This window comes from Meleagris gallopavo, chromosome 12 (assembly GCF_905368555.1).
Source record: "Meleagris gallopavo chromosome 12, MGAL_WU_HG_1.1, whole genome shotgun sequence".
NCBI lineage: Eukaryota > Metazoa > Chordata > Aves > Galliformes > Phasianidae > Meleagris > Meleagris gallopavo.
In genome coordinates, this window is record NC_139415.1 from 17,961,987 (window position 1) to 17,977,774 (window position 15,788).

At 40.1% G+C, this 15,788-nt stretch overlaps 1 protein-coding gene across 1 annotated transcript in view; it reads left to right on the top strand.

Moving 5' to 3' along the window:
- Positions 1-15,788, top strand: part of ZWILCH (zwilch kinetochore protein) — a 115,209-nt gene that overhangs the window by 12,025 nt on the left and 87,396 nt on the right. The window contains exons 19-20 of the transcript XR_014885950.1: positions 4,139-4,349; positions 7,558-7,652. The gene's annotated coding sequence lies outside the window, so the exon portion shown is untranslated. The remainder of the gene's footprint in view (positions 1-4,138; positions 4,350-7,557; positions 7,653-15,788) is intronic.

A 15,788-nucleotide genomic window follows, 5' to 3' on the forward strand; every position in this document is an offset into this window, starting at 1 on the left:
GATAATTACCCACGGATTACTAAAAGTAATCCCATGTTTCACACAGTCTCAAACTTCTCAAAGCATAGATTGGCATAATCATTAAAATAATTGATCATTCTTATATTTTGCCAGCCACCATACTTTTCTTGGAGAACCTTCATAAGTAAGAATATAAAGAATCAATAGTGTTATCTGAAGTTCATTTTCTTACTAACAAAGACTTTTTATCTTTGGAGCTGCTGAAATGTAAGTAATACACCAATGTGTTTTAAATGCAAGTGATTGTAAGCACACTTAAAAGCATGCAGGCGTCTTTAAACATTTTTCTAATGTGATGGAGTCCTTAGATGTAGGAACAAATGTCCTGTCAGAAACATTTACTTGAGACATTTCACCAGTTTTTCTGGCCTGTGGCAGATCTTAGTGGTAGAGGCTCACAATGGGGATAATACCGCTCTCCAGAAGGCTGTTAATGGTGTCACTGCAGAACTGTATTCCTTTCTCATTCAATTGTTCTGCTGATTAAACACAGTGAAGAAATTACCTGGGCTGTTTTCCAAATAACTGAGAAAAGAGAAATTTGAAAATTTTATCTGGGAAACTTTACATTGCAGTAATGGGTACGCTGTAATGAATGTGTAGTTGTTAGACTCTCTTCTGCAGGCAGAGAAGCAAATCTGTATGACAGTAATGTTAAACAGGTGTGGCTTTCTCTGAGGTGAACAGTCTATTAGCCAGTAAGAATATGGTGAAGTTGTGCTTACTTCTGATGCCAGTGGGCATAATCCGAGCCCTTGAGATAGAGAGCAGATAATGATTAACTTTAAGCTCCTTCAGTAACTGAATGTCATCCTATGAAATTAGTGTATCTCATATCCAACAGAATAACTCTTCAGTTATTCATCTGTCTTAAATAGCTCTGAATGCAGAAAATCTTGAAGAAGAAAAAATAATAATAGCACAAATATCCATCTCTTCAATAGTAAAGTAGGAGTAGATGACACATGAAATTGCTCTAGGGACAGTTCTCCCTTGGTGATACCTTCACTTTGTGGTGGCATCACATGCTGTCTCCTGTTTTGTCTCTGAACACTTCCACGCGAGTAAAAGCATCCCAGATACTTGGTCCTTTCCTGTCTTTGTCCCAGGACCCTTCAGTCTGGTATGCAGAACTTCCAACTCTCCATAAAACCCTGGAGGTAAAAGGACTTGAGTTACAACTTAAACGTTTGGCTGCCCACCAGTCTTTCATACTAACTTTGCATATGAGAAAGTAATTGATGCACCTTTGCCTTTGCTAAAACAGCTCTGCCAGTCAGTTCTGTTTGTGTTTCTAGTCCAGTGGTTATTACTCAGTGCTCCTCATGGACTGTCCTCTGTTGCTATGTGTCAGTGAGTAAATCAGGCTTCTGTGCCTCCTTTTCCTTGCATAGCCACTTGGGAAATGCTTTCATATCTAGAAAGCAGCATTAACATGGGATGTGTGAGCCTTTTACCCATCCACCCTAAGGAAATGGGTTCTGTAAGAATAGTGGTGTGTAGAGGAAGCCACTCTCAGGAGTTGGGTGATTTTTTCCTGCTGCAGCACCCATGCAGCTGCCCGACCCTGGGGCTTTCTGTGCGTGGGTGACTCGTGACCTGGAACCTGCTTCTCAGGGCCTTTGAAGCCAGAGGCTGAGCGAATTCCTATTTATTCACCCGGGTTTGCGCTTTTTAAGCAGTACTGGTGCCCTCTGGTGGTCAGTTTCACGAATGAGAATTAACTTTGAAAACATTTTCTGGTAGCCTAGAATAAATAATACATTGTAGATGTTACACTGCCCCCGATGGCAGAAGTAAAAGCGCATTTGAACCGCAGAGGGCATTTTGTCAGGAGCCCCTTGTTCATCCATACAGGTCACTTGATACACTTGTTTCTGGTCACGATGGACCATGCTCAAGCTGTTGCTTGAAAACCAGCCAACTAACGTGCTCTGGGAGTGACGATGCTCATGAAGAGCAGTACTGTGCGCATAAGTCAGCCTGCTGCAGAAGAGCTTGGTGCTTAAGGCACCTTCAGTACTTGCCATGCATTTGGCATGCCTTCTCTCCTGCAGAAGGTGGGCAGGGCAGTGTGTACCAGTCACTGCAGCATTGTGTGATGCTGGAGTTACTAGGCTTGTTAATGCTGTGCATTATTCATTTCTCATTTTATCACATTTACACATAAAACCATGCCAAAAATTAAGACTGGCGTGCCAGGAGATAGATAGTTACAGTTCTGAGATCTGACAGAGACAGATCACCCCTCTTAACAGGCGAGGAGCTGAGGCCCAGGGAGACTGGGCAGAAATCACCCAGGGAGCATCTATCAGAGCTAGAAGAGCTAGCAGAGCTGAGCCCAATCTGCTGCCTCCCTGCACAGCGCAGTGATACAAGTCAGTTTTCTTCTTTAGGGGTGTGCTCATGTGTCACTGAAGTCACTTGGCAAATTGTCACCACCTTCAGTGGTCAGAAGAGCAAGCCTTTAATGTGCATGAAACTATGATTCTTTCAAACTACATTTAGTAGTGGCTGCTGCATAGTCCTGTTCCGCTTGGTGAGCTGGGCTTAGATGAATTTTCTCTTACCACAATCTTATTCTGTGACGCTCTCTCCCAGCTTCCTGAATTAAAGCCCAATTTACAAAAAAATAAAAAGAAAAAAAAAAAAAAAAGAAAAGAAAAGAAGTCATGAGATATTTACATTGCTACAGCTTGGTCATTTTTTCCTCGTTTCATCTTGGAAAACTTTTATTAGCAGCAGTTTTAAAATGTGCCAGTAACACATCAAGGCTATAAAATGTTTTATTTTGTTTTATTGGTGAGTAAAAAGAATGTTAAAAAAATGTACTCGGTGGAGGCTGTCCAAAATTGCCCTATGACTGCAGTAAAATAACCTGGAAAGTAGGTTATGCAATTGGCTTACCACAGGGTGTTGTGAAGCCAGCAGAAAGTCACGGCTGACGCTCAGTTCAGGCTTATCTGCAGTTTATTGTCTGCAGCCTGGAGTGAGGTCTCACCTTTTAATGATGCAGGTATTTATGTATTATCTGGCTGCAGACTTACTGTGTAACCAGCTCACAGCAAGCTTTGCAAAAACCCCTCTATCTGAAACCAATTGATCCTCACTCTCTTAGTTGATTTTCTTCTGTGCTGCACTTCATGTTGCAAAACCTCTCAACAGCCCAGAGACACCTGAACCAGTGGGTACCACTAAACTGCTCTTTGATTTTGCTTTTAGCCCTAAGGTCTTGTCGTGCTGATGATAAAGTAGAAGCTGTTCATAATTCCCTGACAACTGTTCAGACAACCAGACCAAATTATCCTCATGCAACTGTAACTGTAACCCTCTCTCCTGATATTTCATTCTTGCAATTGCACTCCCTCTCCAACCTTGAAAAGGCCTTTTCTGTCTCTCAGAGAAAAATCCTTTTTATTACAGAGTGACCAGAAAAACATGTCATTTTCCAGTGTGTGGTCTACTGCAGCTACTCTGGAATACTGGAGATTTTTCAAAATCAAAACAAAACCCACTTACAATGGTTCTTGGAACAGGAATACTTGTGTAACTGTACTCATATTTTTTTCTGTGTTACAAAACGACTTTCGTTACATTATATTAGCTGGTTTTGGAAAGTTTTTGTCCATCGCTCAACTGTACTAGTGGCCTGATTTGGTTTTCAGAGAAAAATAGAAAATTGGAAGTAATTTAAATGAGGATGTCTTACTTTACAATCAATCATGTAGCTTTGATTTGAAGCAGTTGGAGGAACATAGTTGTTAGAAGAGATGTTCAGAACCATTTCTTAGCATTGAATGCATTCAAAAGACAGAAAGAAGTGTTTGGAAATGTGGGAGATGCATTTTATTGTCTGTGTGAAACGATCAAGAGCATGATGACCAGGCTTTTTTGCTAAATGCCTGGTTTTGAACTCAGCTATGTACATACAGATATACACACATGCATGCCAGGCTTCCTCATTAACTTTAGAATAAAGATTGCCAACTTCTCCACATCTAGAACAATTTTTATTTCTATGTAAAAGCTTTTAGCCAGAATGATATGCTCATATTTGCTCTGCCCTTTACCTGGTAAAGCTTGCTGTACCTCACATTGCTATGTGCTTTTTCTCCAGCTTCTCATACTGCCTGCTGACCTGATCTGCTGGCAAGCCTGCATCCCATCGGAGTGCCAGGAGGCTCAGCACCACTCCAACACTTCCAGGACATCTGGGATGTAGTGTGGTGGTAAAACTGGCTGGAACCATCACAAACTGCAGAGAGGCACCATCTTTTTTTTGGAAGATCTTGTGTTTGAAATGTGATCCCTGAAATGAGAGCAGATAGGTAACTCTTAAACTTACACAATATTTATTTAGTAGTTCCTACACTAGCATGAAAACTAACGCTATTGTGCCCATTGGTGACTCTGAATAACTGTTATGACTAAGCACTGGCTTTACTGGATAATTTCCGAAAAACTTAATATATGTGAGAATCTACCATCTCTGTTTTGCGAAGAAGGACTGTAAGGATTGGGCAGGATAATGTAGATCTGCAGAATCTACTGCAGTTGTACAGAACCTTCACATTTTAAAGGCCTTTTTCCAGTTTAAAACCATTTCTCCTTGTCCTGTTGCTATATGCCCTTATAAAAAATCTCACCCCAGCTTTCCTGTAAGCCCCCTTCAGGCATCGGAGGGCCACTATAAGGTCCCCTCTGGAGCCTTCTCTTCTCCGGGATGAAGAGCCTCAGCTCTCTCAGCCTGTCAAAAGCCCCAAAATATTATATTCTTAATAATATTTCTCGATGAACGTAGAGAGGTGCACGAACTTCTCCCCCATGGGAAGAACTCATTTGATTTTGCACGGGTATATTCAAAGTTGCCTATTGGATTTTGAATGCCCAGGCTCAGTGGATGGTTGAAAATCCCAGCCTTGGTAGATAATAAATGACAGATGTTACAGATATTCCTGGGTGCAATGAAGGTTAGTGAATTTGCTTCTAAAAATCAATTTTTATTTATCTTTTCCTGCTGACAGCTTCATACTAAGAGTTGGCCTCTTTCTGATGTGAACACTGAGATGCTGCTGCAGGCCACTACTGATTGGAATTTACTTGTTGTAGTTTAATTGCATGTTCTATCCTCATCTGTTTGCAATCACAAAGAGGAAGCTTCTGAAGCTTGGGAATGAGAGAAAATAAAGTGTCTTGACAACTACAAAACACTGAGAATGCTTTTGGAATTTTTCCCATCACTGTGATTATGAACAAAAAGTCACAGCTAATTTTTTTTTTAAGTTTATCTTTACACTGCACATATAACATAAATAGAGAAAACAACTAGGAACAGTGGTAATTAATGAAGGTCTCCAAACACTGAATTACTGATAATTAATAAGAGTTCATGAATTGTTTTGTAAGAAGTTGAATTAGTTCATCATTCAGTTAGCTGAGTTAGCTCATTAGCAAAACCATGCAATTGTTCTCTATGGATATTCAGCTTGCCTTATGAAACAGTCAGGTTCTGTGCTCCTGGCCGTCCAGCTACCAGTAGCTTTTACTTCAGCGATACTCTGGAGATGATGACATTAGTCCTTTTCACATGCAGCAGGCAGACAGAAATTGCAGGGAAATGGCACCTTAATAGCTAAAGACAGACTAGTCCTACTTCTGTTCAGGTTTGGAGAGAAAAGCTGACAGCCTTGCTGAGCCTCTAGCTGAGCTCCACCGAGAGGCAGCATTGCACAGCACGGATGGGGCTGGGCGGGCCAGGGCAGTGCCAGGCACTGATCCCCCACACCCTGCAAACCACTGCAAGACGTGAGAACGTACTAAATTCCTCTCTCTTTGATGGATTAACGAGAGATGGCGATGGAGCTTTAATATATGTTTAAATTGGAATATCTGTCCCAGGGCTTTGCTGTACCACAGCCTCCCTTGTTTTGGGGGCTGATCCAAAGCTAAGTCAGTGGAAAGTCTCTAGTGAATTACAGCATCGCTTGGATGAGGTTCTGAGAACCTATGTCACTTTGTCATGTAAAGGGTTAAAACTCAGGGAGCTTTTAATTTTATTTTTTCTTTCTTTTAGGCAGTGAAAGGGGTAATAATGGAAATAATTAATTGAAACATTGCTATGAATCAGAAAATGCCCTCATTGAAGTTAAAAAAAAAAAAAAAAAAGCTGAGATTAATAAAGCTCAGAAAAGCATAAGGAGACGTAATTACAAACTTTACAAGATTCCGGTTTTAAACTTGACCAGATGTCAGCAGTAAGATGATTATACTCTGTAATTTGTGCATTATATAGTAGCCATGGCAAATGTTACATCACTTGAGGCATATGGATGAAATGACCTTGACTTCTGTTTCCCAGTGTGTTAGCAAGTGTCTGTGCATTCCTTTGGGTGAGCAAATCATTGGGCTCAGCTGAGAGCATCAGGTGGCTGGTGGGTAGAAATGATTTCCAGGCTCTCAGTCAGGCTCAGGAAATGGGTGCTTCTAAACTAGAGCTAAATGCTGGTATCAGACCTACGATTCTCTGTGGTAGTGTGTTAGTATAAGTGATGATGTCTGCAAAAATGGAACCTCAGCAAGCTTTCAGTTTAGTGCTCAGAGCGTGTCCACTTTCAGAGAGAAAGCATAATTTGTTGTCTTGTGCTGCTATACTCAGTCCTCCTTGAAATTCCCATCCATAAAATAAGGCTGAAAATACAGCCTTCCTTCCAGAGAAACCTAACTGCGAAATGCCTTGTGATCCTCCTGCTAGAACAGCAAAATAGTTCCATCAATCTCTTTGAGGATGTGGTAATTTAAATCTCCTGGCTGTGTTTATACAACACTTAGCATTAGCAAGGTCTGTGTCTGCAGTGGGAGCTCCCTGATGCTGTTACAACATTGGAGGTGTAGAAGTAACACTGTTGAAGAGTAGTTGTGGATGGGAGGATGCACTGACAATTGAGACTGTAGCATCAACTTCTGCCTTTATAAATCAGAAGCCTTGCATTAAACTGGGGAAATGTCACAGGCAGACAACTTGCATATTGAATTAAGCATGTTCTTCTAAAAACATCAACAGGACACCAATAGCTCTGGTTTGAGATTATTATTATTATTTTTTTAAAAACTTTTTTGACTTTAAAATAGTTTTTCGTTAAAGGAAACTATGACTAACAAGTCTGTCTTGACCAAGCTCAGGTTGTAGGAGGGCCAGTTTTTCAGGTTGGTGCATCCTAAGGTAATAAAGGTGATGTTTTGAAAGTTGTAGCTAAGTCATACCTGAAGTCATGTTTGTTAGCTTTCTTTTTACTACATCAAATGAAAAAAGGATATTATTTGTGGTCACTGCTGGAATACTTAAATTTGAAGTAATCCAAGCTAACTTAACACATTAAAAAAAAATGAAGCTACATTCTTTACAACGAATCTTCTGGTTATGCCAAAAATACAAATTCCAGAATGTATTTGTAATAATAATAATGCTAAAGCCTCCAGACATGCCAAATTTCCAGTCTTCTGGATATAAAGTGTAAGCTTCGTGCATTTTTCTTTCAGCTGTCAGCTCCTCTTCTCTAAAGAGAGTTTCACTGAGGAACAGCTTGAGATAAGCAGTGTGAACCAAAAGAGAGATCCTGATGGCTGTCAGATCAGTAAGTCTTTTTTTTTTCTTAAATATTTCTAACATCTGCTCTTTTCTTTAAGAGTGTGATGTAAAACAAGCAGTATGACACAGGGAATCGTAAATTGATTTATCTGAAAGAGAGGTTGTGCAGGTGGGATTGCAGGCTTGCATAAACTTGAAATTTGTATTTCTTAAAAGGTTTTTATACTGATGGAACTTTTTTTTTTCCAGTAGAGGTAACTTCTAAAAAAGAGTTACTTGATTTGTAGCTTAGATTCAGATCAAAAGGGGTGTGAATTGTCTTGTCTGCAAGAAGAGTGATTATATAGTCTCCGAATTATTTATTTAAAACTTTGCTGATGCATGATTAACTGCTGGGGAAAAAAACAACAACAACAACAAAAAACAACTCAAATCATTAGTATTGTTTTGTTCAAACAGTTCTACAAAGTTGTTCCAGTATTTTTGGTAGCAGACATAATTGCTTTTTGGTTTTAGGTGTATATATACATAATCACCTACAATTAGACTTCTAAATAAGAGAGTATGTAAGTAAGTAAGTATGTAAGTAAAAGTAGGGATTGATTTATTTTTTCTTTAAATTACAAATTTAAAAGTGAATTTCCAAATTCACGTATACAATGAATGGTTCTACTGTAGCCCTGCAGTACCGCACTGCTTAGCCCCAGACTAGGCCTTGCTTGTCTTTTGACCAGAGATCTTAGAAGGAAGTGCTGTAAACCACAGAAAATGAGGTTTGGAAATGCTGTGGATGACCCTGAAAGGAAACACATGGTTTCTCAAACACAAAACTCGTGGCAGTGGAAGTTTTGGAGCTCTCTCTCAGAAAATGGGGTTTGCTAAAAACAAGAATATATTATACACTGTATTGCATTCAGATGATCTCATACTAATCAAAACAATCTTGTGGGTCCTCTGATTCTGATTAAGCTCTTATGTTGAAGGGACCCATGCTACCATCCTGCCTGTTTGGCAGGGGTTTTGTCATCAGACGTTTTTATGTTTTTGTAGCAAGTACTTCTTGATAAGCATTATATTAAAACCCACAAGGAAATGAATAATCCTGTGCTCAGTGAAGAGTTTAAACTGCACGCTATAAATAAAACCAAGGCCACACATTGATTCCAAAAGGTAAAAAAAGAAATCCTGAATAGCTCTGTTCATCCTGCCCACCGAAGGGGTGAGGCCATGGGGGAAAATATATTTTAATTGTATCACGCAGGAGTAGTGAATTAGGACTGCAGAAGGCAACCTTAATTCTGGAATTTCCAGCCTGCGAATACTTGACTTTTCAACCTTAACATAGGTGGGTGGGGAAGTTGTTATTATTTTTGTTTTATTTGTCATTCTACAGCTAATTTGCATTTGAAAGCACTTGGTGTTTTAAAATTTATACTGCTGGTACATTCCATCTACTCAGTCTCAGCTGCTAGTTCTTAAACTGAGCTAGGAATGAGAAATTCTCCCTTAAAAGGATTATTTCTCTCATTGTGAACTGAAGCTCTTAGCTGCCATCTTCATTTCTTTCTGGTCATAAAACTTCAGCCATCAGACAAAGATCAGTGAGTCTCTAAAAATGAATAGGCGCCCCAAGGAAAACTGAATAGCCTCCAAAGCAATTGTATCGAAGTGACATCAGCGCTCAGATATTTTCTTCTTGGCTATTCCAACAACTTCCAGTCAATAACAGGCAGTAGAGCCAGTACACGCTGACTCTCTTTATTGCTCCCCCACTGGGAACATGTCTCTTTGTGAGAGATCTGCTGAAAGTGGTAGATCCAAAAACTAAACAACTTTGTCCCATATTGAAGGACTTGCCTTCAAAGTCTGTGGAATGTTGTGTTGTTCTTCAGCCAGGGCTTGCTTAGCGATGCCATGCTGAAATGCAGCCTTGTAATCCAGCAAGCTGCTGCTGCTTGTTAAAATCTGACTACTGTCAGATTATCAGCTGTCATCTTTGATGGGTCTGGAAGCTTAAGATGACTTTTAAGGGTTATATGGCCAACCTGAGAATCACTTCTGACTTTGCTACTGACACGTTTGGTGAATCTGTGAAAGTTATTACATCTGTTGTGTTCACTTATCATGATCTCCACTTTACAGTGTTGTAAGACTTTGAGATGAAAAATGACCTTTAGAGTTTTTTAGCACTAAGTATTATTGGTAACTCTCTAAACTCATTCATTCTTTTGGTACCACCTAAAGGAATTTTGGCACTATAATCCCTGCTTTACAAATAGGGAGTGGATGCACTGGGCAGGGTAAGAGCTCAATGCGTTCTTAATGTGTAAGAGTGGGATAGGAACTGAGGAACACAGTGGTGATGTTGAGCTGGGATGTTTTAGCTAAGCTTTTGCTCTCCTGAATTGTGCCTTCTGGGGAGAAAGTAATTTTCCCCAGCCTTCCCCCATCTCTTACTAATGTCTTTCCATGTAGAAATAATATTTGGAATCTGACATCGTGCCTTCTGAAGTGGTTTCCATCTTGCTGTCCTTCTAAGAGAACTTTAACCTTTTTTGAATGATCATGTTCAGCAACATAAAATCTCAAATCCATAAAAAAACAAGTCCCCTTGTATTTATATACACCACAGCCAAAATGTACCATTAAGGAGAAAACATTGCTTCACTGTGACTCTCGGAATTTATTGGCTATTAGAAGTCTTATAGTATGTGGCTCGCAGTTTAGAACTCTGATTTCAAGCTTAATGTGGTCAGGAAATATAAAAATACATTTATTTATGTCATCTACTAAAAATCTCAACCTATGTTACTGCTAGTCTAACGAAATCTATGTTTATGTTGGAGATGAATGATCGGTTTGTAGCTGCCTGTGTTTGTAGCCAGGCTGAATGGAATGATTCTGCAGAACTGTGATTTTTATTTTTTCCAAATTTATTTTCCTTTTTTTTTTTTTTTTTTTTTTTTTTTTTTTTTTTTTTGCATTTGATTTACTGCATGTACCAGCTACTTCCTTCCTCCCAGAGCCCACTACTGCCTGATTTTCAAGGACATTACTGCTGTCTGACTCCTATCAAGGTGTGTATGTAGAATGATGTGATTTATTGAGTTGTTCAAGGGCATCAAAATTCAGGCAGATATTTCTATCCTACTGATACCTGTTTGCTGTTGCAAGCTTGGATTTGATCTGCTCTTCCACGTCTTCACATCAGCAGCTACTGTGGCTGATGTTTGCATAAGTTTGGTTTGTTACTAATACTTTAGAAAATAGCTTTGAGTATAATTTCTGCTCAGACATTTGACAACCACAAGTTCACACAGGATGTGAGATCCCATTCTATCCCTCCTGCAATAGCTGGTAAAGGAGAAGCTGCCAGAATAGCTGCCAGAGGAGAAAGATGATCCAGGGGTGAGACATCTTCCTGGAAGACGTAGGCTTTTTGGTGTGTGACGTGCTGTTGTCCTGAACTGCCTCAAAATGTCAGTGAAATGATGCACCATAAGGTGCTTTCCACTTTGAAATCTAATCTCAGTCTTTAATCAGATGTATTATCTAATATTGGATAAAATGTTATAGGAAGAAACCTTGTACAAAATTCATCTTGTAAGAAAACACCTAAAGAAGTGCTTTGTGTCTTTTTCAAACTGTAAGTCCCCACAGTTTGCCACTGAAGCAGGTTATGTCTCTGCAGCAAACGGCGTGCTTCTGACACTAAGCCTTTTCTGCCTCTCGTTACACTGACCCCAAATCCAGCTGGTTCTGTGACCCCCTGACTGGACAGAGCTGTCCTGTGCTGTGAGCACCACGTGCCTTCCTGTACCACGCACAAAGAACTCTTGTATCGCTTTTCCAGTCTCCTGGTAAACAATTTGCTGGAGGACGTTTCCCTGCTGATCTGAAGTGACACACTCGAGTAAGCCGTATCAGGCAGCCTGCAGCAACTTCCCTTCTGCTACCTTCTTTCATTGAGCTTTATTTTTGTTTTTGGTGCACTTGGACTCTTCTTGAGATGAAATAATACGCACAGTGATCTCAGATGACCTTTCATGTACCATAAGAAACAGGTCTGACTCCCCTGAGCCATGCGTGCAGGGGTTTTTGATGTAATTTCCTGGAACAGGTACAGCTGAGATGCTTTCATTGCTGTGACCGACTGAGCAATGGGCAAACCTTTTTGGCACCGACACACTTAACCTTTTTGTTCAGTAAATTTCCCATCCTGTGTAGGTGGACAATGAATACTAATATGATGCAAATTATTTCCCTTTTAAATGTGAAGGCTTCCTGATTAAAAACACACTGATCAGGAACTGGATTTGTTCTATTCCCACTGAACAGAACGCCCTTGTTGCCTTTGACTTTAGTGACTGCAGGATCAAACTCTTAGTTTCAAATAGGCTGCAATTAATATTTTTTTTCTGTATGAAACTGTAGTTGAATTACCAACTTAGTATAGGAAGTGTAAAGAATACAGACAAAGAAAAAGCAAAACAATACAGGAGGATCTGGAAGAAAGCACAGAGAATGGAAAAATAGTGTTAAATGTCTCGCTTGAGAGAGTCCAGAAGTATGCTGGAAAATTGGACACTGAGGTCAGTAGAAGGTATCATGGAACTTCTTTTGATATATGCAGGAGTAGCACTGATGAAAACCAAAAATACTGTGCCTAGGAGAGTGCTGGAACTTCCATTACTTCTTGGTTTAATATACTCTAAAATGCATTGTGGACCATGCAGCTACTTTCCTTGTCACTGGGAAACTGCATCCACTGGGGATTCTTCATCCACTGAGGAAACAATGCTTTAGGTGTCTTTCTTTGCATTTCTTGTATGTATTGATCTTCCCTTCTTATACAGAGACTCCTAAAACAGCACTGATCTGTGTTACACAGTGGAAAATAATGAATGTTCAGAGTTGGGCAGTTATTTTGTCACTGATTTTTAATTCAGGTTAGAACAAGGTTAGATGAAAAAGCATCGTACCGATCATATATTTCAGATATTAGAGCACTCATTACTGAAATTTGGGTATACTCTTCTCCTCGTTTGTATTTAGTAAGAGATATTCTAAAATTATGGGAGTACATTGGTTATTCTAATAAATACTTTCTAATGAAGATATTTTCGTAAGTGCCATTACCCAGCAATCATGTTAGAGTAGTGGGGCCATAAATGTGTACAAAGCTCCTACCAATGCAATCCTGGTGGCAAATTTGGAGACTGGGTGGCTTAAAGGAACTGCTTTGTTTGCTGCAGGAATGCAGCCATCTTTGGGGTGGAACTTGCAGTTGTTTTAACAGTTTGCATCAGGGTCAGTAGTCCATTCATGTATATTCTCAGCTCCTCAGGCCATCCTCTGAATGCGTATTGTGTATTAAAAAAAACCAACCTCAAAACAACCAATATAAAATCAATAATTTGAATAGGATGAAGCCTTGTTTATGAGTGTGCATGAAAGCAAACAAGCCAGCAGTAATGCACGCCAAGCAATTCCAGCAGTAATGCCCACCAAGCAATTCCATTTAGAAAATCGTGGGAGTGCTGTAATACAAGGCTGTGATACCAGCAGAAGCAGAGGGTGTGTTGTTCTGAATGTGCTTTCTCTGGAGTGTCCACTTTATGAAAGTTCTTTGAGTTCTCTAACGGCTGCTGTATAGGTTAGCTGTAAAGCAACTGAGGTCTCCTGGGCTCCTTTGCCTTGTCCTGCCACAGAAATCTCATCTGAATAGCACTGGTTTGGGAAAGGAGCCATAAAAGAAAAAAAGAACAGGCTCCTTTTGTAGCTAATAACTTCCTTTAATTGGTAATTAAGCTGCCTGCTACTTATAAATGTCAATAAAGGTCAAAATATTTAGAAGCAGAATCATTTTAGTGGCTTCCCATTTCTCATTGCATAAGCTGCCTGCTCAGACCACACACACGCACATTTGAAGATGGTTAAGGTTTCAGAGCCCTCGTCTTCCCACCAACTTCTTATATAAAGCAGCCCAGAAGGGGACAGAGCAGCTTTAGTCAATAGGAGGGAGGATGTGAATCGAGTCTACAGGGTGAGCATTCCTCACATTTTGGAATACCACCGCAGGCGCTGGGGCTGAATCAGACGAGGAGTGGCCAGATGGTGCTCTCATTTACTTTTTAATTCAGGGAAAGGGGGTTGCCTCTGATCCATGTGCAAAATGATTTCAGAAAAATCTGCCTGGTAACAGATTAAATATCAATTGTAGCTTGAAAATGAGAACTGGTGTAAATCCCAGTGGTTCAATCAAGCAGAGGAAAATAGAAGGATCTTGGTTTTGCTTTGCTCTGAGTTAACACGTACGGTTGCTTATTTTCACTGCATGATTTTGCTGATTTTGTGAGCAAATTCATCCCACTGAAGTTAATCAGTTTACAAGGGGCAAGAGAGGGGACATAAGGCTTTGAAGAGTGCTGAGAATGCACCCCAGAAGGATCTTTGATCTTTTAGTGGTATTTTGTTTTTTTAGAGTGTATGTGTCTTTCAGGGATCGATATTTTGGAAATTAGGGGCAACAGAGCCTAGACTTCTATGTTTTACTTCAAGCATATCACCTCCTTTTAATGCTTTCCTGAAATATTTTCAAGCTCTTCAGAGTCTAACTTAACATTTCCATGAACTTGCCACATAGGTAACAGTGCATTTCTGTATGTGCAATTACATACATATGTATATATGAAAACAAGCCTCCTGACATCAAGACACACCCAATTCCTGCATCTCACTGCACTGCATCTAGCACCACATATCAGTGCATCCCCAGCTCTCCATGACTCCACGTTCCTCAGCAGCTGCCAAGTTTTGTTGTCTCATTCATGGCAGGTATCTCAATATGGCCCCCTGCTCTCTCCTGCCATGCCACATGATGGGACTGTCCCCGGAGGGAAAGGAGCAGCATGAGCAGCTTGGTGACACAGTAGGTTGTTCTGTTCTTTAAGAAGACATCAGCTGATTACAGATCTCTGGTCCTTAGAAGAAAACAGGAAATCTGAAGTCTTCCGTATTTGAATCCTTCATGACCAAGGGCTCTGTCAGGATTTTCCCCATTGAATCTCTCTGGCTGCTGGGGGCCACGCACTGCTGCTTTGTTCAGTCTGCAGGCAGAGACCAACTGACCACTTTGCTCATCAGACAGAGTTAGGAGAGAGCAGATCCCCTGCTCTTTCCTTTCTTCCAGATGAATTAATGATATTGATTAGGGTACAGACTGCATGCACTCATCTCAGTTCATTTCTGGGAGCATCAGGCTGCATAGCTGGGGGAATGACCTGAACATTGTCTGAGCGTTGGCACATTCATCCTGCCTGGGAAGGATGAATCCCATTTGACCCACCTGTCTCAGCCAGGCACAGCTATAATTAGAAGCAAAGATTCCATGCAGTCTTGTGTAAATAATAATGCCAGCCAGACCCAATCTCCCTCACATTATGTATTTTCTTGGGATAGATCTATTTACTAGCTGCAGTGTGATGCGTGTTATTGGTTATCTAATAAAGCATTGCTGGCTTTACGTACAAATGTGCTTATGCCATAAAACCTACAGAACAGGGAAGCATGAGGCAGTCATGCTATATGTGAGTCTTGCTTGCTTGTTAGCTCTCTGCCACACGTTTTCTGCAAAGATTTTAAGGAAATAATTGTGGAGAGTTACATTATGTATCCAACTGCTAGCTTTCAAAAAGCAAAAATGCCGTCCAAGTTATGAGATTGTCTTAAAGGCCATAACCTTAAAATAGATCAGTACACTTTCAAAACTTGTTTGCTTTGCACACTGAGCCACTGGACTGTTTCTACCTAATTTCTTTCAAACGTTTCTCCTGCAATTGTGACAGTGAGGAATGCATTATTAAGAAAATGGAAAGCCTGAAAACAGACTCTCTGAAAATCAATTTTGTGACTTCAGAAGCTTCTGATTTGCTAATAAAAAATAATACACCTAGAAGAGCAACACGTTTGATTATCACGTTAGAAAAATAATATACATTTTGATATTGAAGACACAAACATGAATTAAATGGTATTTTGAGAGTTGTTTTCAACTGATACTTCAGGTATCATCTATATACCTTTACTACTGCAGATCTGCATCCCACGATCTCATGGTGCAGTGTAGAGAGTCCTCCAAAGCCATTCTTTCCCAAGAGGTCTGATTACAGCATGGTCCTGC